Source organism: Dermacentor silvarum, chromosome 1 (genome assembly GCF_013339745.2).
Source record: "Dermacentor silvarum isolate Dsil-2018 chromosome 1, BIME_Dsil_1.4, whole genome shotgun sequence".
Taxonomy (NCBI): domain Eukaryota; kingdom Metazoa; phylum Arthropoda; class Arachnida; order Ixodida; family Ixodidae; genus Dermacentor; species Dermacentor silvarum.
In genome coordinates this window covers 130,975,000-130,999,667 of record NC_051154.1, presented here as the reverse complement: position 1 = coordinate 130,999,667, position 24,668 = coordinate 130,975,000, and the positions used below count along the sequence as shown (strand labels likewise).

The 24,668-nt window shown below is 45.7% G+C and overlaps 3 protein-coding genes across 17 annotated transcripts in view; all 3 read left to right on the top strand.

Moving 5' to 3' along the window:
• The window catches only part of LOC119450390 (uncharacterized), a 171,382-nt gene that overhangs the window by 92,800 nt on the left and 53,914 nt on the right, over window positions 1-24,668 (top strand). The window lies entirely within an intron of this gene.
• The window catches only part of LOC119450400 (uncharacterized), a 169,982-nt gene that overhangs the window by 92,780 nt on the left and 52,534 nt on the right, over window positions 1-24,668 (top strand). The gene's annotated exons all lie outside the window — the stretch shown is intronic.
• Window positions 24,346-24,668, top strand: part of LOC119436033 (transmembrane protein 170A) — a 111,903-nt gene continuing 111,580 nt past the window's right edge. For all 14 annotated transcript variants that reach the window (XR_007463153.1, XR_007463155.1, XR_007463160.1 and 11 more), the window contains exon 1: window positions 24,346-24,654. The gene's annotated coding sequence lies outside the window, so the exon portion shown is untranslated. The remainder of the gene's footprint in view (window positions 24,655-24,668) is intronic.

Sequence of the window (24,668 nt, the reverse complement as noted above, 5' to 3'; positions counted from 1 at the left end):
AAGTCCGGGTTCCTCACCGATAAGCGCCTCGTCGACATGAGGATCGCGGGTACACGAAGTAGCCGAGCAGTTATGTGGTAGAATGCATTGCAGTGAAGCGTTTGCTCAGGGCTTGTCCAGGGATTTACAGTAGTAACGCACCCCAATGGTGCAAATGTTAGTCACTTGTCTTTCCTGTTCATCTTTTTCTTTTAAAGCCGAAGCTCTCTAGTCGAACCCTGCCGAACTTTTCTGCCCGTGGATGCTGGGTGCTGCTGCTGCTGCTGTCTTGCCGAATAGCTCACACACAGGACAGAGAGAGAGGGGAAGAGAGAGAGAGATCAAAAACAAGACAGGGATTGTTAAACAGTCAAGAGGTCGGTTGGCTACCCTACGCTGGGGGAAGGGAAAAGAGGAATTGAAAGAAGTTAGAGAGGAATGCGGTGAATGTGAGCACGTGGATGTGCAGAAAGGCAAGAAGGTTAACCAGAAGTATTTCTGGTTGGCTACCCTGCAAGGGGGAAAGCGGATAAAAAGAGAAAGAGGACGTTTCTCTATTCAGGCTCAGTTCTCTGCGGAATTACGCAGTGAAACAGCAACCGGTACCTAATTATTTTATAGGTAACTGCAACAAATGTGAGATTGATTGATTGCTTAAATGTGCGCCTTCAACCACATAATTCATTTTTAAAGCGAAGCTTTCTATGCCTTATTTTCTGGGATTCGGCGCGTCTGCTCGGTTGTCTTCTTGCCAAGTAAGATGGGCTGGTCCTGTAGATAGTTCAATAGTAAAATGGGCTGATCCAGGAGAATGGCGGGATTAAAAATTCGGTCGATCCCGGAGTCCGCGTAATCCGCGGTGGCGTGGATCACATGGATCCACGGGCAATTGTTCGCCCTAGTCTAGAGTACGCAAGTATATAGTCTGGGACCCATACCAGCAATACCTCATTAATAAACTAGAAAAAGTTCAGCGTCTGGCTGCCAGGTTTGTCTTTTCCTGCTACAATCGAACGCAATCAGTTACAGAATTATTTGATCGGGCTAACCTTCCGACACTTGCAGAGCGCCGAAGGGTTGCTAGATTAAAATCACAAAGGATTAATCGCAGCTATGCTTTCATGCCTTACTCCTCCAGAGTTGATGTCTTTAAGCATTCTTTTTTGGTTAAAACAATTGTTTGTCTGGAAAAAACTTAATTCCGAGGTTTTTGAAAATGTTGACTCTGTCGTTTCCTTTGAAAGAAATTTGGAAAGGTTGTTTTTCTAATCGTAAGTGTATATATGCCTTGTATGCAATTGCTATGTTAACAGATAATTGCTGATGAATTATTTTTGCGCATGCAACTGTTTTGTTATAAGATTGTATTTCCCACCCTGTAACAGCCCGAAAAGGGCTCATAGTATGGGCAAATAAATAAATAAATAATCACAGGGTGGGGTTTACGGAGTCTTGGTGGTTCGCCGGGTAGGCACGTATGCTGCGAACAGTTTTATAGCATTGACCTCTTGACGAAAGGTTCGCTTCACATAGATTCCAAAATGTGCTGTTGGCTCTACATTTTTTTTTCTTTTTTCTTTTTTGCTAGGAGATAATGGGCATAGACTACGCACTCGGTGTAAGAAGCGAATATGTTATGTTTTTTTTAAAGTTTAGTTTATTATATAGAGGTTTCACTTTGTGTAGCTGAGGAGCGTGTGTGCAAAGGCGGACGGTGTCTGACGTACTGGAGGCCGCGCAAAGGGAAGAGAGAGAGAGAGAGAGACAGACAGAAGAAAAGGGGAAAGGCAGGGGGGTTAACCAGAGGGGAAGGTCTGGTTTACTACCCTACGCTGGGGAGAGAGGGGAGGGGGAGTTAAAGTGACGGGTTGAAGTAAAGTCAAGTGATTGAACGCTGAGTGTAGTGAGTAGCACTGCTCCCGCAGCAGTATTGTAAAAAATTTAACTGTGAGGTTTAATACCCCGAAACTGCCCAGTGGGTCATGAGGGGCGCCTTAGTGCATGGGGCTCCGGATGGATTCTGGCCACTTGGAATTCTTTACCATGCGCTTAAATCTAAGTACACGAGCGTTTTTGCATTTCGCCCCCCGGCGAAATGAGGTCGCCGCGGCCGCAGGGATCGATCCTGCAATCTCTAGCTCAGTGTGCAGGCATCTCGAGACTTGTATCGTGGCGCTTACAACTGGTTACAACTGGCGCATCAGTAAGATAAGCTGTCTGTGCCCGCTGTGTCCCCAATAAAATGGGAGAACTGTCTGCACAGCGAGCGACCGGCATTTCTGCCCTGCTACTGGGAGCCCGCGTGAAGTAGATGATGCCTAACAATTCCTTGATAGGTTAGTTTTACACTTAGGCTGCGGTTTACGTTAGCCACCATGACGAATGTGCATTTTTTTGTATATTGTTTGAATACTTGGAACATTTTTGCATACACTTACGAATGTATACGAAAGTGGATCGTCGAAAAATGAGAAAATCTCCTCCCGGCGCCCGACAGGTGAACAAAAATAAAATTTGACACAAAGACAGATGAACATTCAAAGGCATGCACCGCTCCCAACCCTGGTAGTCTGCTTTACCTTCCGCGGGCTCGCTTTGTTAGCGTGTTACTAATTTTGTGGTTAAAGAAAACAGGTTAAGATCAACCAACCAGCGCACGAATCTTGCACACATGAAGCGTTTAGGCACCGGGCCACCCGGTCAGCTCGGCGATGCAAGCGCCCCCCGACATGTTTCTCCCGTGTATAAGCGAGTGCGGATCCATTCAACAGGCGTGGCACGTGCCCCACACACACGCGCAGTGACGAGCATCGCGATGTCTCCATGCTGGCTTTGCTTTTCCGCGGCTCCTGTGGACCGTCGTTTGTCGGCGCTGTCGGGAACGCCGATCTGACAGGCCACCGAGAGAGGCACTCGCGGCTGTTTGCCTTCGGCTCTGTATACACAGCGTGTATCCGCTCCTCAGCCCGGCGGCGAGGGCCCTGCTTTGAAAGCGGGAAGGGGGGGGGGGGGGGGGGGGGCGATGGATGACCCACGGCGGCATAGCTTTGCAGCATCTCAAGCTTTTCCTCCCTCCTTGCGCCGGCACAGCTGAGGAGCCGGTGGCCATATGAGACATGGGTCAACAACGTCCCGACAACTGCTCGGAACCAGAACGATTTTGGTTCGTTTTCCTGTTCCTTTGCCGTAAACTTGCGCCTCGGCGGTGTCCCCGAGGAGGGAAGATAGCTCAGTGATTACTCATTACGCCGTAATTTGTTAGAAACTTGTGAAATCGTCGAGTTTGTCTTTTGATGTTATTTCAGAACACTCGGGATTTGGTGTGAATATATAGACTATGTTCGTCCTTGTAAATTCGATGTAATGAAGTGCTCATGAAGCCAATGCTCCCAGTGCTCATGAAGCCAACGTTGCTAAGCAAAAGAAATGTTCCTTGAACAAAGCGCCCTCGCCAGTTAAACTGGCATTTGTCTTAACAGCAGTGGCGCAGCGACCAGGGGGGGGGGTCGGGTGTTGTAACCCCCCCCCCTGAGTAACCCCTCCCCCTGCGGCCGAGTTAACCCCCCCCCCCTCCCCTCACGCGTCCAGCCCCACCAGTCCAACGTGTACCTTCAGGGCTCTGTTCACATTGTCATTACAATTCAGTAGGTGGCTTGAGGTCGAATTTTCCGTGTTGTGACCCCCCCCCCCCCCCCTCTGAGGCCGAGTTAACACCCCTCCCCCTACGCGTCCAGCCCCACCAGTCCAACGTGTACCTGCAGTGCTCTGTTCACATTGTCATTACAATTCAGTAGGTGGCTTGAGGTCGAATTTTCCGTGTTGTAACCCCCGACCCCCCTGAGGCCGAGTTAACACCCCTCCCCCCACGCGTCCAGCCCCACCAGTCCAACGTGTACCTGCAGTGCTCTGTTCACATTGTCATTACAATTCAGGAGGTGGCTTGAGGTCGAATTTTCCGTGTTGTAACCCCCCCCCCCCCCTGAGGCCGAGTTAACACCCCTCCCCCACGTGTCCATCCTCACCAGTCCAACGTGTACCTGCAGTGCTCTGTTCACATTGTCATTACAATTCAGGAGGTGGATTGAGGTCGATTTTTCCGTGTTGTAACCCCCCCCCCCCCTGAGGCCGAGTTAACACCCCTCCCCCCACGTGTCCAGCCCCACCAGTCCAACGTGTACATTGCAGTGCTCTGTTCACATTGTCATTACAATTAAGGAGGTGGTCTTGAGGTCGGAATTTTCCGTGTTGTGACCCCCCCCCCGCTGAGCCGAGTTAACACCCCTCCCCCACGTGGTCAGCCCCACCATTCCAACGTGTACCGTCAAGTAGCTCTGTGCACAGTTGTCATTACAATCAGTAGGTCCCCTTAGCCGAGTTTTAACACCCCCCCCCCCCCCCACGTGTCCAGCCCCACCAGTCCAACGTGTACCTGCAGTGCTCTGTTCACATTGTCATTACAATTCAGGAGGTTGCTTGAGGTCGAATTTTCCGTGTTGTAACCCCCCCCCCCCCCTGAGGCCGAGTTAACACCCCTCCCCCCACGTGTCCAGCCCCACCAGTCCAACGTGTACCTGCAGTGCTCTGTTCACATTGTCATTACAATTCAGGAGGTGGCTTGAGGTCGAATTTTCCGTGTTGTAACCCCCCCCCCCCCTGAGGCCGAGTTAACACCCCTCCCCCCACGTGTCCAGCCCACCAGTCCAACGTGTACCTGCAGTGCTCTGTTCACATTGTCCATTACAATTCAGGAGGTGGCTTGAGGTCGAATTTTCCGTGTTGTGACCCCCCCCCCCCCTCTGAGGCCGAGTTAACACCCCTCCCCCCACGTGTCCAGCCCCACCAGTCCACGTGTACTGCAGTGCTCTGTTCACATTGTCATTACAATTCAGTAGGTGGCTTGAGGTCGAATTTTCCGTGTTGTAACCCCCCCCCCCCTGAGGCCGAGTTAACACCCCTCCCCCCACGTGTCCAGCCCCACCAGTCCAACGTGTACCTGCAGTGCTCTGTTCACATTGTCATTACAATTCAGGAGGTGGCTTGAGGTCGAATTTTCCGTGTTGTAACCCCCCCCCCCCCTGAGGCCGAGTTAACACCCCTCCCCCACGTGTCCAGCCCCACCAGTCCAACGTGTATCTGTAGTGCTCTGTTCACATTGTCATTACAATTCAGGAGGTGGCTTGAGGTCGAATTTTCCGTGTTGTAACCCCCCCCCCCCTGAGGCCGAGTTAACACCCCTCCCCCCACGTGTCCAGCCCCACCAGTCAACGTGTACCTGCAGTGCTCTGTTCACATTGTCATTACAATTCAGGAGGTGGCTTGAGGTCGAATTTTCCGTGTTGTAACCCCCCCCCCCCCCCTGAGGCCGAGTTAACACCCCTCCCCCCACGTGTCCAGCCCCACCAGTCCAACGTGTACCTGCAGTGCTCTGTTCACATTGTCATTACAATTCAGTAGGTGGCTTGAGGTCGAATTTTCCGTGTTGTAACCCCCCCCCCCCCCTGAGGCCGAGTTAACACCCCTCCCCCCACGTGTCCAGCCCCACCAGTCCAACGTGTACCTGCAGTGCTCTGTTCACATTGTCATTACAATTCAGGAGGTGGCTTGAGGTCGAATTTTCCGTGTTGTAACCCCCCCCCCCCCCCCTGAGGCCGAGTTAACACCCCTCCCCCCACGTGTCCAGCCCCACCAGTCCAACGTGTATCTGTAGTGCTCTGTTCACATTGTCATTACAATTCAGGAGGTGGCTTGAGGTCGAATTTTCCGTGTTGTAACCCCCCCCCCCCCTGAGGCCGAGTTAACACCCCTCCCCCCACGTGTCCAGCCCCACCAGTCCAACGTGTACCTGCAGTGCTCTGTTCACATTGTCATTACAATTCAGGAGGTGGCTTGAGGTCGAATTTTCCGTGTTGTAACCCCCCCCCCCCCTGAGGCCGAGTTAACACCCCTCCCCCCACGTGTCCAGCCCCACCAGTCCAACGTGTACCTGCAGTGCTCTGTTCACATTGTCATTACAATTCAGGAGGTGGCTTGAGGTCGAATTTTCCGTGTTGTAACCCCCCCCCCCCCCTGAGGCCGAGTTAACACCCCTCCCCCCACGTGTCCAGCCCCACCAGTCAACGTGTATCTGTAGTGCTCTGTTCACATTGTCATTACAATTCAGGAGGTGGCTTGAGGTCGAATTTTCCCGTGTTGTAACCCCCCCCCCCCCCTGAGGCCGAGTTAACACCCCTCCCCCCACGTGTCCAGCCCCACCAGTCCAACGTGTATCTGTAGTGCTGTGTTCACATTGTCATTACAATTCAGGAGGTGGCTTGAGGTCGAATTTTCCGTGTTGTAACCCCCCCCCTCCCCTGAGGCCGAGTTAACACCCCTCCCCCCACGTGTCCAGCCCCACCAGTCCAACGTGTATCTGTAGTGCTCTGTTCACATTGTCATTACAATTCAGGAGGTGGCTTGAGTCGAATTTTCCGTGTTGTAACCCCCCCCCCCCCCCCCCCCCTGAGGCCGAGTTAACACCCCTCCCCCACGTGTCCAGCCCCACCAGTCCAACGTGTACCTGCAGTGCTCTGTTCACATTGTCATTACAATTCAGGAGGTGGCCTTGAGGTCGAATTTTCCGTGTTGTAACCCCCCCCCCCCCCCCCCCCACCCCTGAGGCCGAGTTAACACCCCTCCCCCACGTGTCCAGCCCCACCAGTCCAACGTGTACCTGCAGTGCTCTGTTCACATGTCATTACAATTCAGGAGGTGGCTTGAGGTCGAATTTTTTCGTGTTGTAACCCCCCCCCCCCCCCACGTGTCCAGCCCCACCAGTCCAACGTGTACCTGCAGTGCTCTGTTCACATTGTCATTACAATTCAGGAGGTGACTTGTGGTCGAATTTTCCTGATTAACAAAAACACTCTATCACTGTCTTGTATTTATTCATTCACTCTTAAATTACTTTGAGTAAAACGCTGAAGAAATACACAGCGTCATCATGCTTGGTGTCATTATTATTATAACTAAAATGCATTTTATTTGCTGTTGGATTCCTTTGGCTAAAGCAAGGAAATTGCATATTATGCAAAGTGCTTGCTTGCACCCCCCGACGTAAAAATTCACCCCCCCCCCCCCCCGGCAAAGATCCTGGGTGCGGTACTGCGTAACAGTGCTCATTATTGCCGCTTCTGTGCACAAATTACGTGCATGTGTATGTGCATACGAGTACGCGCGCGCGCGCATGTTTTGTATATAAATAATTATTCAGTGAATCATAACCTCAAAAGACTGACTGCCCTTTGCCACTTAATTCGTCTTTCACACACTGACGTGCTTATTACGCCTATGACGTCGGCTCGTGTCTGACGTTTTCTGTCTTGAACTGTCTTGCAGGAAACCAATATATACAGTATGTATACGGACTCAGTCGGACTGTGTTGTATATACGGAGTATACTACATACTCCAGAGTATTGAATTAAATTATGGCGTTATTACGCACCAAAACCACGATATGATTACGAGGCACGTCATAGTGGGGGATTCCGGAATACATTTGAACACCTTGGATTTTTTTAACGTGATCTTAATGTACGGTACACGGGCGTTTTTGCATTTTTTTTCGTGTATGCATCCATTCATTTCAAAATGAATAGATGTACACAAACACACACGTCATATATATATATATATATATATATATATATATATATATATGAATGAGAAGAAAGGGAACCGAGGGGCCCGATTATTACTAATCATATCATAAGAAGCCAACAAACAATGACACCAAGGACAACATAGGGGAAATTACTTGTACTTACTAATTGAATTAAAGAAATGATAAATTAATGGAAATGAAAATGGATGAAAAAACAACTGGCCGCAGGTGGGGAACGATCCTACGTCTTCGCAATACGCGTGCGATGCTCTCACCATTGAGCTACCGCGGAGTCGTTTTCCCATCTGCTTTCTGGGGTATTTATGTTTTACAACTAGAACTAACCCTGGGAGTGTTAGCCAGCGCCACCCACTATGAAACCTATAGGGGCGGATGTGGAACATCCTAACACACACACACACACACACACACACACACACACACACACACACACACACACACACACACACACACACACACACACACACACACACACACACACACACACACACACACATATATATATATATATATATATATATATATAAATATATATATAGCACGGTACACGGGCGAAATGCGAAAACGCCCGTGTACCGCGCATTGGGTGCACATTAAAGAACCCCAGGTGGTACAAATTAATCCGGAGTCCCCCACAACGGCGTGCTTGAACGCCCACCATTCAAAAGACTAACACCTCAAAATATTTTACCTCAAAAATATTTTACCTCAGTTTAGAATACAGAAATTAGCCGGCTATCAGATGCAATGTCGCTTAATTACGGCACGCACCAGAACACAGTCATTTTATTTTATTTCGTTCATTCATTCTCGTCTCGTTCGTCCACGCAAGGCAAGCAGTTTTGAATCGTGTCCCAGTGTATGCCGGTAATTACAATTATGTACTCGTGTTTACAATATATTTGTTAAATATTTATTTTTTAAACAATTGTTTTGTGGTGGGTGTCTGACATACGAGCATTCAATGTTGCCCTCCTCCCCTCCCCCCCCCCCTTTTTTTTTATGGACAACCGCTTTTGCGTGCAAATTAAACATCTTAATTGCTCCATGGAAGGAGAAAATTAAGTTACTTTGTGACAATCATTACAATTAATGACGTTGCTCGAAAGCATGCACAAGAAAGCCCGCATCATGTTGCACACAGGCAAAAGGGAAAGATTGCCAGTGTAGCATAAAAACAAACGGAAATTTTCTAATGAACAAGCCGAATTTTTTTTTTTGCGGACTTTGAGATCTTTATAACACTAGCTACTATAGAAGGAAAAGAAAAATGAGCAGACTTCAGCGTTTCTTCCGTCTGTGAACTCAACTACTGCGACAGCGGCAGGCTGTCACAGACGACATGCTACACTATATATATATATATATATATATATATATATATATATATAGCCGTCGTTGTCGTCATCGGCGTTGTTTGTTGTCGTTGTTGTTGCCTTAAAATATTTCTCATACTGACGAGAGGAATTAGCCACACATTTGACAATAATTGTCCACAGCGAGCAAGAAAGTATGAACAAGACAAACAATCAAAAATAAATTTAGGTGACACAATGCCGTGTAAAATTTTATTTGAAATGCTAGACAAAGCAAAAGTGTACAACAATCGGCACCCCTATGGCAGCGACACCTTCTTTTCAAGAACTTGTCTGCGATGCACACGGCATCTTCCTCGTTCGTTACAGTATTGCATGTTGTGGTATCCAAAATGCATCCACAGACGCCACCAATCTTACATCTCATACAAATGATAGTTGTAATTACCCTAAATTACATTATTTCTGATAGTTTGTCCAAGTCGTCTTGCCCTCTACCAAGAAGCCACGAAAGAGATGCATGTGTAAAACAGTGGCTTATACCCAATACCATTTTTTTTTCTTTACCAGCATGTAAAGAGTTTAGTTAAGGAGTGTTGAGTGGTCTGCTGTGCACCGTGGATGGGGAAGGAGATGCGTGATGAATGATGATGAAAATAAGTAATGTGCGTGAATGCAAGTTAACATTGCATTCGTTTACAAGAACTCGACGCGAGAGGGCGGAGTCAGAAGTCACAAAGGTGACCCAGCCCGCTCGACCGCGTTGGCATGCATTTTGCCGAGCGGGTTGGGCGAGTCAAACCACCCGTGGCTGTAGCCCAGTGGTTATGGCGTCGCGCTGCTGAGCTGGAGTTCGCTGGACCGGCCAAAGACGCCGCATTTCGGTGGGGGCGAAATGCAAGAAACGCTCGTGTAGTTAGATCTAAGTGCCCGTTAAAGAACCCCAGGTGGTCAAAATTGATCTGTACGGCGTGCCTCATAACCAGTGCATAATTGTGGCACGTAAACACGTAAATTACAAGAATATATATATATATATATATATATATATATATATATATATATATATATATATATATATATTTTTTTTTTTTTCAGACAACCCATCCTTGCAGGCTCGCTCAGCCCTACCCGCTCGCACTTACATGAAGCCAACGACCGGATTTCAGCTGGACAGGCTTACTCGACCCGATTTTATCAGGTTCGTGTGGAGGTTGCGCACGTTGCGGCATCTCTTAAAATGTGTGTCCAGACCGGTGTCTTGTATAAAGACTAGAGATGTCCATATAATCACGGTGGCGTTGCTTATCACCGACCATGCAGTGGGGGCCCAAAACAAAGCTACCAGATAGTGGTCGGCTATCAACATGTGAAGCCAATGAGACGAGGGCTTGTATTGACAAAAACGTTATTACGCTATATCCGTTCGTAAGAAGAGACGTCAACGAATCGTGACGTTGGACGTATTAGAGCAGGCGGCCGGCCAGTAGCAACACGCACTTACGAACTAAAAGATTTGTGAATTTGGCCCCAGCTTTTGCCGTTCTCACCCGGACACAGGACAAACGCAAAACACGTGCGCAAGTATTGCACCTGACAGTGCTCACAATTCGGGCCAAATTAACTGCAACCAATGAAGTGTATATAGCGCCTGGTGAATACAACACCAAGGCGAATCCGCTGCACCCTATATGCTTTTGTTTGACCTAACGGCGTTGTCCGTTAGGGAAAAATAATCCCGAACCACGCAGGCCCTCCGCGTGGCGCACAGGCGTTACTGAAATAATTGAATTTCTCAAAGTAAAATGCGTCAGAAAATTCGTAATGTACGACACACACACACAACCTACAGACATGATGGCGTCGGATTGTAATTTCAATATACGAGAAAACATAATTCTGTTACACGAGAACTCAAACACATCCCGTTTTCCAGCTGCCGTCTGAGGTCTGTCTTAGTGGAAGCGGCGCGCGCCCCTGCTCGGTTCCTTGCAACACCATCCAGGTATGGCGCTCGCCTCCGGGGTAGCGGGGGATCCCGCCGTGCGGGAGAAAGAAAAAAAAAAAAAAAGAACCAGAAAGCTCGCCTTCGTGCATAGCGTTCTCCACCAGCGTTTGCAGTTAAACATTACGGTTATATAAGCTGCAGTTATCGGGAAGTGTGAGAAGCAGTCAGGAATCTTTGAATACTATCGCGTTCCACTATTAAAGGCGAAGCTTAAGCGTGCTCCAAGTTTTTCGCCTGGTGTAAAGCTGGCTATTCTATGAGTTTTGAATAGAGTATAGGCAGGGGTTTATCCGGAATTTCGATTTTTTTTTGGAGGGGGGGGGGGGTGTTACCAGAACGCGGGAGTGTGGTAGCCACCATAGCGGGAGGGTGTGGATACGAAGTTATTCGTTACATGGCTTACATTCTCCTGGGGGTTGGGGGGGGGGGGGTGATAAGGGGGTGTATAAATCCCTGAAGTATAGGTTTTCTAGGCCGAAACAAATGTACTCATACCACCGGCGTACGTCTAAGGATGCGAAATTTCAGGAAATTTTGAGGGGGTCAAAAAACTTTTTTTCTGATTGTCTAAAGGAAAATTTTGAAATTTGAGAACAATTGCATTACCAGTAAAATAGCTATATCTATTATTCCAACAATAAAAATAATTATCCTTAAATACATGTGATAATTATGCAGAGAGCGGGAAGACGATGGAATGAACACTAAGCTTGTTCTCTTCTACGAAACATTGCTGATCTATAACTGAGAAAGAGGTCACTCAGTGCCCGAGTCACTCTCGCTGGACATACTCGCTTTAGAATTGATCACGGCTGCTTCCACATTGAAATTTGATTGTACATAGACGAGTTTTTGAATACATTTACTTGTCAGTCTGTTGCGAAGCTCGTTATTAACACTTTCAAACAAAAAACAGTTTCGTTCACAACTGGCAGATGGCGAAGGTATCTGCACCAGTCTATAGAAGCTATGCGTCATCGGCTGGTTAGTGCAAAGGCCTTGCCACCAGGACTAACGGTTCCACGTGTTTCGTGGAGTCCCAAACGCCAAAGGGGGTCCTGTATTCTGCTACGTTTGAAAGCGATACATTTTCAAGACGAAATTAAAGCATATCATGAAGATACTTGAAAAGTGCGCTGCCGTTTTCATGTCGTCGGTGGTGGCGGCGCTTTTAGAATTGTATGCTGCACAAGCAGAGCATAGCAAGCCGAACTGTATGGGGAAATTTGTTTTTTCTTCTTTTTTTTTACTTTCTTCGTGATGATAAAGTTAAAAAAAGTTTTTCTTTTTTCCCCACCATCTTCCCGGGTTTCTTCCCGGTCCTTGCATCTCTACATAGGACATACACTTAGCATCAGATAAGCATGCTATGAATGGGTTCAAAAATGCGTTGCAGTCATCATTGTGTTGAAAAAAAAGCAGGGATCATAAATACTTTCTTATATAAAAATAAAGCGAACACGATATTTCGGTTTTTAAACCTGTACACATACATACATACATACATACATACATACATACATACATACATACATACATACATACATACATACATACATACATACATACATACATACATACATACATACATACATACATACATACATACATACATACATACATACATACATACATACATACATACATACATACATACATACATACATGGGTGCCTTCTCATCCCACCTGTCAAGGCAAATGTAAGGGTGGATAATGCACAACGAGCGCACGAGCACCACAATTTGCGTATGTTATCTTGCAGGCGAAGCTGGCATGGATCGTCCGTCATATATGTGCTTTCTTTTTGCCAAATCAAATTACACCGCTCCCTCTTTCAGCCAGTGAGCCGTCTTCTTCAAGGTTACAGCTGGGGTGGTTTGCGCGAAGGTTCTTTTTAACTACAGGCGCAAACTTACCGCTGAAAATGTTTTGTTCGAGTCGACTCTCTGGAATATGGAAAAAAAAAAAAACTTTAGGGTAGGGCTCATTAGTCATTTTAACCGCGCTGGGATAACGTATTTCCAGATATCTCATTAAATCTCATTGAACTAGCTTTTGCACCCCCCCCCCCCCACACACACACACACACGCAAACGCAAACACACGCACACACATTAACTCAGCCTCCGTCAAGCCTCAGTACATGAGACATAATGAGCCAATCTTGTTGTCGCGCCAAGTTTGAATTAATACGGTATATATACTATATATAGGGTGTCTCAGCTAACGTAAGCCAAGCAGTTCAAAAAAAAAAAAAAGGATTACTAAAACACATGGCAAGTTAGTTATACCACCTGAGTTCTTGGGTCGTCAGTGTTCTCTTAATTTTTTTTTTCATTGAACAGCTTGGCTAATGTTAGTTAGCTGGGACACCCGGTATATTAAACTTAACTAACGGCTTCACCCAAACAAGCGATATCCCTAGCCAAGGGCTGCCGAAATTGTCCTGCCGCTAGTTTATGTTGTGACGTAAAACTATTTTATGGGGCATAGAGCTATAACACTTAACAATCATACTTTTTCGGGAGTTAACTTTCACAAAAATTTAAGCTGGAATAACCATGTAGACAAAATACGCATAAAAATTTCAAGAGAAATTGTAATGATATACCGTTTTCGTAATGTTCTTCCCCTCTCCATCAAAAGGCAATTACAGTTAAACCTGGATATTACGAAATTGACAAATTCCTGAAAAACTTCGTTATAAAGAGGATTTCGTTATATGCAGGTTCGGCACGAAAATTCGAAAACGAAACGCTTACCGTATGTACTATCGCTCAAGATTTACTCACAATACACTAAAGTTGCGATGAACAAAAAAGTCCCAGTTTCGTCCGAAAGGCGAAGCATCGATTGCGACAGCAAATTAGCAGACAGCTATACGAAGTATGGATAGTACAATCAAACCTCGTTAACACGTACCCGCTTAATGCGTAATTGCGGTTTAAATTTGTTCTCATTTGTTCTCATTGACACAGTGTATTGAAATAGCAGAAAAGGAACACAGGCCCCTATGCCTCGCATTTCTGGATATCAAGGGAGCCTATGACAGCGTAATCCAAAAGGATTTGTGAGGCATACTGGGCCCTCTAGATGTGGAAGATGAAGTAAGTAATATTTGAAAAGATATCTATAAAAGTAACAAGGTGCTTATAAAATGGGAAAACAAGGTATCTGAGCCTATAGAGATACAGCAGGGGCTTAGGCAGGGGTGCCCTCTGTCACCTTTGTTGTTCATGCTGTATTTACAAGGATTAGAGAAAAAAATTCGGAGCGGACTTGGCTTCAACCTTTCCTTTTCAAGCAAGGGGAATGAATTAAACAGTCATTACCAGGACTGATGTACGCGGATGACATTGTACTTATGGCTGACAGCAAGGAAGACTTGCAAAGATTAATGTAGATCTGTGGTAAAGAGGGAGATAGCTTAGGTTTGAAGTTTAGTAAAGAAAAATCGGCAGTCATGATTTTCAATGATAATCAGGGCAGCGAGCATAGGATACAGGAGGTTACGCTGGAGGTAGAGGATAAGTGCAACTATCTTGGAGTGTGAATAAACAATGGGGCAGAGTACCTAACGGAACATGAAAAATATGTAACGGCTAAAGGTAGCAGAAATGCAGCTGTGACGAAAAATAGAGCACTGTGGAATTATAATAGGTATGAAGTGGTGAGAGGGATTTGGAAAGGGGTGATGGTCCCTAGTTTGACTTTCGGCAATGCGGTCCTGTGCATGAGATCAGATGTTCGAGCAAGGTTGGAAGTTAAGCAGCGAGGGGTAGGTAGGCTTGCTTTGGGAGCACACGGAAATACACACAATCAGGGGGTACAGGGTGACATGGGATGGACGTCATTTGAGGGCAGGGAAGCTAGCAGCAAGATCGAATTTGAGGAGCGATTGAGAGAAATGGCAGAAAAGCGGTGGGCAAGGAGAGTTTTCAGTTATTTGTACATGAGGAATGTTGACACAAAATGGAGGAAGTGGACGAGAAAATTGTCAATCAAATATTTGGACTGCAGGAGGGGTGCAAACCAGGAAACAGCGATTAAGAAAAAGGTTTAAAGAAACAGAGAGGGGTCTGGGGAAAACAGGGGTGCAGACAAAATCAGCACTGGGAATATACCGAACTTTCAAGCAAGAAATTGCCAAAGAAAATATCTAGGGGAAGCTCTTTGTTGTTTGAAGCCAGGACGGGAGTATTGCGGACTAAGATGTACCGAGTCAAGTACCAAGGTATAGACACGTTGTGCGGTGCGTGTGGAGAGGATGAGGAAACGGCTAGACACCTCATACTTTTCTGTAAAGGGCTTAACCCTACAGTGCAAAGCAACGGGGCTGATTTTTTCAAAGCATTGGGGTTTAGGGACAGTGAAGGCAAAATAGGCTTTAAGCGGGTAGAAATAACCAAACGGAGGTTATCTGATTGGTGGCAAAAATCAAGGCAGGGGTGAAATTTCACCCACCACAAAGTACAAAATATGTTAATAGGCACGGCTAGGTGGCGTATGCCAACGCCCGATTTAAAGGGTTCAGCCTCATCCATCCATCCATCGTCGGAGTAGTAACCGCGCAGAAGCGCGCTTCCGTCCTAGACATGCACGGCGGGGGAGGCAAGAAAGGGAGGCGTTTACTTCGGCGGCGGACGCCGTATCTTGAAAGCGATCTGTGATGTGGAAAAAGTGTGCGCCCGCGCGGGCTTATCTTCAAAGCGAACTGCAGACAAGGTCAATATCTTGCGTTTCTTCGTCGAAGCAGCGAAACTCTCCTCCTCTGCCTTCCCTCCCCCTCGTTTCTCCTCTCTTTCGCGCTCCTTTCTCGACCGTGGCGCCGTCTACACCGCTTGAGACACGTGCACTTGTTTATCTTTCACCATTGATCGCTTTTCACCAGCTAACAAATGTTAAACGTAATCGCTCAGCGCAGGACGCGCCTGCATGTATCGGAAGTTTCTGGAACGTTATCGATGGGTCTATCCGTTTTTACCGACGCTTATGTAATCTGATTGTTTGAGTGTCTCGAATTGTGTAGTACTTTCTGGAAGACACGCGGGCACCAGGGATTACTGTCGAACCTTCGATGACTCATGTATAAAAGCCGACTCTGTTTGCCGCTATCGTTGTGCTCCTCGCCAGTCGGTAGACGCTTCTCGGGCGAAAATGGCGATGGAGCACGATCGTAAACAAACGCAGCCAGCGCGCGGCGGCGGGACGGCCCTGTGATGCCATTAGGCCAATACCGACGCGGCGTCCGCCTCGGACAGGGCGTGCGAGGAGGAGGCGGTATTCTTCAAAGCGTGTCGCTACTTTTTATATAGAGGGGCTTTACGTCGAAGCACTCATCCTTGGAATGTCACACCAGGTACTGGATGCGTGGACGCGTGTCGTTTCGCACAAGCGCGAGGCGTCGGAAACGAAGAGCGAGCGACACGATGGCATCGTAGCGTCGTATAGTGTCACCTAGTGTCATGTTAGTGAAGTGAAGCGCAGAGAGATTCGCAGTAACCAAAGAGTGGCGCTGCCAGCGCGTTGAAAAAAAAAACGTTTTTTTTTTCCTTCGGCAACATTAGAGAGTTTTAGATTAGGGGGACGCAAGCGTAGGGGCCCGCTAGCGCTTGCGTCCCCCTAATCTAAAACTCTCTATTAACAGGAAAATGAGAGTGCCGGCTTGGCGGGCTAGGCCAGCTCCAGCAAGCGGCGGAATCAGGTTTGAATGAAGGGAGTGGGAAAGGTAACGCCCGCGACGGCGAGATCGCCGGGTCGAGGGATGCAGGCTCGCCTCGCGCACGCTCGCACACGTGCGCTCGCTCTCGCCTCGCAGTCGCCGTGAATTCGAGCGGAGAAGGTGCTTCCGGTTGCTGCTCGCGCAAAAATGACAAAATTTGGGGCGAAATCTTTAGGTTGTCGGCGGGGAAAATTCGTTATTTCGAGGGGGTGGGAGACCCCCTCGAAATAACAAATGTGCTTCTATGGAGTAACTGCGGAGAATTGAAAAACTTCGTTATATCCAGGAATTCGTTATATGGAGGTTCGTTATAAGCAGGTTTAACTGTATTTCTCTCCTTTATGCATTGACTTATTAGCTATTATTTATTGGTCTAGGTTACGTATGTAACACTACGGACATAGCGAAACTTTCTGTTCTACAGCGATGAGCAGCACCTCCTCGTCAGGAAATAAGTGCACAGAATTCCAAACGTGAAATATTCTTATTAAATCGAATGAAGTGTACCTATATTTAATGAATTGAGAAAAAACTATGCATTTCTCATAGCCGCTATTTAAGTAGAAATACTGGCTACACTTTCAAAAGTCACGCACAAATTATGACACACGCACACACATACATCCAGGGTTTTACGTTTGAAAACCACAATATGATAGGAGGCACGCCGTAGTGGCGGACGGAGGAATAATTTTGACTACCTGGGATTGTTTATCGTGCACCCAGTGCATGTAAGAAGGTGTTTTTGCATTTCGGCTCCACCGAAATGCGGCCGCCGTGACCGGAATTTGATCCCGCGCTCCCGGGCCAAAGCCACTAACGCGTTTATGGCGCACAAAGAACTTTCCATCAAATTATGACATTGTGCAATACCTATCTAAGACTCATTCCTATAGCTAAATAGCCTAAAACAACTTATACTTTCAAGCGTGCAATTCGCTATTTCTAACCATGCCTGTGAATGAATGATAGTCACATTTGAAGAATCGCCTTTTTACATAGACAGTATTGTATTTCTGTGTTTGCTTTTCTTCGATACACTGCTTTTTTTGGTGATAGCGTAACACTGATGTTCTCTTACGTATATCGCTTTCAATTTGCTGCGCCAAGCGATAGGTATCTTTTAAACGCCTACCTAACGAGGAAGCCCGTTCGTTCGTCTGTCACGTAAGACGAATTCCTATAAAGAAATTAATCTATAGAACAAAATAAATTCGAAATGATAAACGTTGGTGAGTTTCGAACCTATGACCCCACGCTCAAAAGCCGATTGTCTTACCCACTGCACTAAACACCCACGCTTGCGAAAGGTGACCTGAGCCATATGAATGTGTTGTACCGGCAGTACAAAACAAATGTCAAAGGAAAGTAGTTTTTATGAAGGCGTTGTTTAAAGATTCGGTGATTTCTGCGGTGATGTTGGGAAATTCCTATTTTGCGAAAATTGAAGTGAAGTTGCAATGAATTAAGTGTACTGACTATTTTCTTTTAAAAAATTGAACTCACGAGAGAAATATCCCCGCTGCATGAGATCGGATTTTCTCATTGAAAGGGGAGCTTTACCCTGAAGTTGTTTGCAGGAGCAGCTGCTAGTTATTGCATCTTCCATATTGCAATTATTGCAACCGGCCTCTATTGTATCTGTCACCGACAGTACGCTTTTTCTCAATTGGTTATTTGATTCTTTACTTTCTCGTGATACCGACACCAGATTTTTTTTTCTCGTTCTAATACGAATCATACATAGCTGCAATAAAGATATACATCTGTTCGCGTGGTGGACATTCACTGGGCTTCTCACATTATGCACGTATCTGGCATATTAGTATTAACCGCTGGTGGGTTTTTTTTTTTTTTCGTTTCCCCTGTTGTTTTACTAGGCACTATTCTTGTTTAGTGTCATGCCATCTGTTCTGTTAGTGTTTCTCAGTGTTCTTATATTTTTTAACACTTGTATAATGATGCCGCCTTCTTTTTTCCTGAATTTTGAATTGCTTTTTCAGTTCAATTGTTTTTTAAGTTTTTCGTTCCAGTTTCATCGAACTCTCCCGATCTGTTGGATGCTTGTATAAAATTGCACATCTAATACCTATCTGGCTGAAACAAAACACATATAATTCACTGTTCTACTCCAGATTATCGTGCGGAATATTGGTATGGGGCACCCCAAGAAAAACACACAACAGGCTAATTATTCTACAAAAGAAGATAATGCGCATTTACGAAAACTATCAGGTACCATGTATGAACTAAGCACATTACCATTATTTTTTAAATACAGAATGCTTCAAGCAAACGACGCTTATGATTTTAAACTACTGCGGTACATACATAACAATGCACTATATCTACACGAAAACATTAATGAAGTTCCTTACAATACGAGACCCAAGAGAAAATGGTAAAAACATGGACTAATTATGGTAAACAGCCAGCTACCAAGTACTAACAGTCCTAAATAAGCTAGAAAATAATACTGATTTTGAATACGACTAGAAATGTATTAAAAATCACGTTAAGGAATTGTTAGGAACACAGTGTTTGAGAGAGTGATTGTTGTAACATAAATATATCACAAATGTCCTTTTCTTTTTCTGCGTGGATACATATATGTTCATGCTCACATGCTGCATTTGAGTGTACTATTGCAAATTACATGTATACCCTGTATTTTACTGTTTGTGGGCATAATTTTTTTATTTCTTTTGTTTTGTTCTTTTTGCAACCTATCAACTTTTATTGTTTCACCGTCTATTTTTAAGAGCAAACTGTAACACAATAATTTGTGAAATCATATTGTTGTTTCTGTGGAACCCATGTGCAGTGTGTGAGATGTCTATAACATCATGTGTGTTAGCTCACTGCCAATGAACTGCTACTAAATGACGTACAATATAATGTTGAGGGTACAGGGGCCCCTGTCAGGCGCTGCGAGCCTTTTGCTCCTGTACCTTTCTAGAAATTGTATTCAATATCAAATAAACATTCAATTCAATCCCACTCCCCTCTTTGAAGCTTCGGCAACTGATAGTACTTATAATAAATAAATAAATAAATAAATAAATAAATAAATAAATAAATAAATAAATAAATAAATAAATAAATAAATAAATAAATAAATAAATAAATAAATAAATAGGTCTCGTATGCTCCTTGCGCACTAAAATGAGGATGACCTTCAGCCTGGAGTGTCTCACGATAAAATTTTAGCTTGTTGATTATGTGTTTCTGTTTTTCTCTCTCTCATTCGACCATCGAGTTTTAAAAATTAGGCAAATTGAAACGCGAAAAAATTTCAACTTTGTTCTTCTGAAGTTACTGCTAGCCCAAGAGGAGAAAATCAGTCATTATTAAATAGCTTCCCACGAAGACAAGAAACCATCTTGTTTATTCAATTTATTCAATACAATAATACATAACCTATAACTTGTGCTGTATGCGCTAAGATGTCATATTATATGGTTATTTCGTCATTAATGCCTTCGATCGGGCCCTGCCTCTTTCCTCATGATAGGCAGGTTACGTTAGCTTTGGCTAGGCTATTATAAGCTCTAAAGCCTTTACATTTACTTTCAGTGCGGCTCAAATTGAGGAGTGTTGGTGCAGCGTGCTCATAGACCTGCTGAGTTTTCTGAGGACATTTCCTGATGAGCCGGTGCACTTCGGTGAACGGCGCGGTGTACTTTTGACAGCCGCGCCTTGCAACACGTGGAAGGTTACGAACGCGAAATCGTTTGCAGTGGTATGACGACACCGTTTTCCACATCGTGACTTGGGCACCAACCGTCAAGCGTCGTCTCCGCTTCGGTGCCCGAGCCATCATCACAGAAAGAATTCATCAATTTAATGTGAGGCGAATCCAAACAGCAGCAATACGGTCTCGTAGAACGAATACTTGTTTTTTGTGGCCATATATATATATATATATATATATATATATATATATATATATATATATCGTAAAAGTGTTTAATGTTTTTTTATTTTATTTGTCATATATATAGCACTTTGTTGTTGTCATACACATTCCTGCAACGGTTCTCGATCAGTACTAACAGCTGAGGTGGCCTACGCCTGCTGAGAAAAAAGAAGAAAAGAAAGAACGAATAAGAAGGAAGCTCGGAAAAATTAGTGTTACCGGTTCGATGCTGAACTAGCCGAAAAGGATGCTGATCTAGCTGCAGAATAAAAAGCTCCCGATTAATATGGGGTTCATTACGTGTTCTGTAATGCTAGTACACATGCAGGGGCGGCGCCAGGATGTTTTCTGTTGGTGGCGCAGAGCATGATTCTTTATTTTCGTTGGGGTCGCGGGAAAGCAATCCATCACTTGGAACTCCATATGGCGCTAGGGGGTGCTTCCCCTCGCTTCCCTTCAGAGCCGCCCCTGGTAGTATAATGGGCGATTTCGCTTTCGGATTGTGCCGCTGCGATCGACCACCATTTCCATGAGATCAGAGATTGAACAAAATATTAGCGTGGAAGAGCTATGAAACTGTGCTGCATACCTATTACCAAACTGTTGAGCGGACAACTCTCACCCATTGTCCTTCAAGAAGACCACAAACAGCACACAAAGGACGAAGGACAGTGAAAACACAACACGTACTGTCCGTCGTTTGTGCGATGTTTCTTGTCTTTCAAAGTGGAACAACTCGCCCAGCTCTAGATTGTCCTTCTAGATTGTGTTCTATCAATACAGTATGACTCTTGAAGAGTCAGACTGTATTATGGCTTAAGTATTACGGCTTAAGTATTACGGCTTAAGTTCCGGTGATAGGGTTTGGTGGAATCAAGCACGCACGCACGCACGCACGCACGCACGCACGCACGCACGCACGCACGCACGCACGCACGCACGCACGCACGCACGCACGCACGCACGCACGCACGCACGCACGCACGCACGCACGCACACACACACACACACACACACACACACACACACACACACACACACACACACACACACACACACACACACACACACACACACACACACACACAAATGCCGTCATCCATGCTTCGTACTGGTGCCTTATAAATGCAGAAAAGGATTTAAGTATTATTTAATGCTCCATCCCATACGTACCATTAGTGGAGTAATAATTATACTGGGCGTTGAATGTCTCGATCGTAATCGACAATGATCGCTGCCACACGGTCCAACTCTATGGTCCAACCAGCCTGGTCTCGTTTGGGTGAGTTGACCAGACCATTTAAGCTTGGACCAGGTGCAGGTGTCGTTATAGTGGATCCAAAGCAGTTATCACGTTTGTCCTAATATGCTGTAAAATCCCGGCTGCGGCGGCCGCATTTCGATGGAGGCTAAAAGCAAAAACGCCTGTGTGCTTGCGTTGTAGTGCACGTTAAAGAACCCCAGGTGGTCAAAATTAACCCGGAGCCCTCCACTACGGCGTGCCTCATAATCAGAACTGGTTTTGGCACGTAAAACCCAAGAAAGAAGTAATATGCTGTAAAAATGGTTATATAAAACTCCCTTTATTTTTTCAAGAAAATATTATTTCGTTTGTCATTGTATCGTCTGCTGATCATCTGCAACTCTCATAACTGCATGGTCGTCATCCTATGATTGCTCAATCGCAATGCATGTACAGGCGCTGGCCCGGTTTACCCGGATGACGATTATCTGGATCCGGATCCAGAAATATCGCGATCGAAAGTGACCCTGTAGCTGCTCTGCTAGAGTGTACTAGAATAATTGTCTAGTACACTCTAAGCTCTGCATCGAGCTCAATCCAGGGGCTCTATTCTGGACACGCATGGCGGCTGCACGGCCGCCATTATCCGCCATCTTGGCTGTCTCATTGGCTGTCCGGAGGTCACGTGTTTTGAAATTTGTGCCGGGAAACGGAAGTTTTGCTAAATGCAATTTTGCGTTTTCGTCAGAATGATGAAACGTGACGTGGAGCTGCAAACTTTATCGACTAATACTTTTTTGTGGTCCTTGGCACCTCTATTGCGACTTTAGCGCTTAAAAAGAAAGTGGACGGTAGCGTGCAGAAGCTCGTGCAATGCATCTGCAATTTCGCGAATATGTGGTGGCGTCCCAAGATAGCCGGCATGTCAGCTTGCTGATTGGCTGAAGGAATGTCCTGTTAAGAGCGTCACAGGAAGGGCTGTTTCGTAAACGTCAATTTGACGTTGCGTGACGTTGCGCTCGGCCGCCATTGCAGAGATTTTCCGCCATAATTTGTGGTGCGACGAGCCACGCGAATTATGGTAATGAGCGGCCATATGCAATGACAGCGGAGAGGCATGCGTATCGCCGCATTTTCCCTGTCAATTGGGGCGATGAAAATCTTTTGTTCACAACGCGTGCTCATAGCATTTGCATCGCTCTCGGGTGGTGTTGGCATTTGTGTTTTGAACCATCATTTTTATTAAAAACACGTTTATTTGAAATAATATTGGTTGCAACTAGCAAACTTCTTGCGACTTTTTGCACTTTTCGCCACTGCGTTTGTATTGTAATCAATATTAATGTCTTTTCGCGTAATCAAAGGCTATGACAATGGCGACTTTTTAATTTATAAAAATAAATGTACGCAAGGCGGCGTCTTGAAGTTACCTCTCGCGGTGCGAGTAAGCAGCGAAGTGAACAAGAGATGGCAGTGCCGGCGCTTGCGTCGTGCAAGCGGATACCTGTGGCGCGCGCAACGCTATCGATGATATTCGGCCGCTTCTCAGCCAGACGAGTCTGGCTGAGTCACTTGCGGATCACGAGATAGCGATAACGCGGCCTAGAGCGTGCGCTGATCATCACTGGCAGGTCGCGTATGTTGTCTCAAGGTAGAAAGCAAGCGCGTGGGCGCCAATATACGATGACTCATTCAGTTTCCCGAGGACACGCATCCTAGCTAATGAAGCAGACGACAACCTGCGCGCATGCAGACGACGGAAGCGAGAAACGATTTTGATGGAATAATCGTACGCTTTGAGCTAGCTGCTTTATTTTTACTGGGGAGGAAAACTGTTTTGCTTTATCAACCACGCTAGTTTAAATGCCTATATTACAGTTTCTTAGGCGAAACGTCAAATTTGCGTCACGTTACGAAAGCAAAACGGGGCCATCAGCGCCATTTTGTAAGCGTCGCGCCTACGTCACGCCTCGAAGAAAATGGCGGAATGTCCAGAATAGCGGCTCAGATCGGTCCCGGTCATAGAGTTTCTAAATAATTATAGTAATATGAAACTCTATGGTCCCGGTCACTGATCTCCAACCCTAGTGGAGATCGGTAGTCCCGGTGCCGTTGTTAGATGGGTAGAGGACTTGGCACCCGTAGGTACCGCGCGCCAGAGCTTACATGTACTCAACAACCCAGCATCATTCGGTACATTGACCGTGTGACACCATAGAATAAAGAACCAGTTTTACACTGCTATAAATTAATGCAAACCTATTTTTTGCCAGCTGAACGAGTTGAAATACCTTTCGCTATAAGCGACAACTTAGTGCTGCCATCTATAATAACATTGCTGTAACAGGGTAGTTTTGAACAACAATATTTTATTATAACCTAACTTTAATCAGTTGTTAAACGATTTATAACAATTTACAAATTATTTATTTAAATTAGTTACTTTAAAGAGCGCCGACGTTTTCCTTTCTTTTAAAAGAAAGTGTCAGGGCTGGTTGTCACCTATGCCCATCCATACAAGCGCTAGTGTTTCGGTTCCCGTGTATTTAAATATTATGCGCCTTTCCCGTGGATATGTGAATATTTTGAAGATTCTCAGTTTAGTCGGCAGCTATGAAACCTTCTATTAGGATAGCAGGCTACCGGCGAACATTTGTATCTTAGGCTAAGGTCACCGTATACATCATTGATACACCCACCGTGGGATTTGGCCACTTATCATTTTCCGTAGACGTTTCGAACTAAGCACCTTCGCTGGCTGTATGAATAATGTAGTGAAGTTAGTCCTGTTATGCCTTAAAAATGGTAAGTGCTGTTTA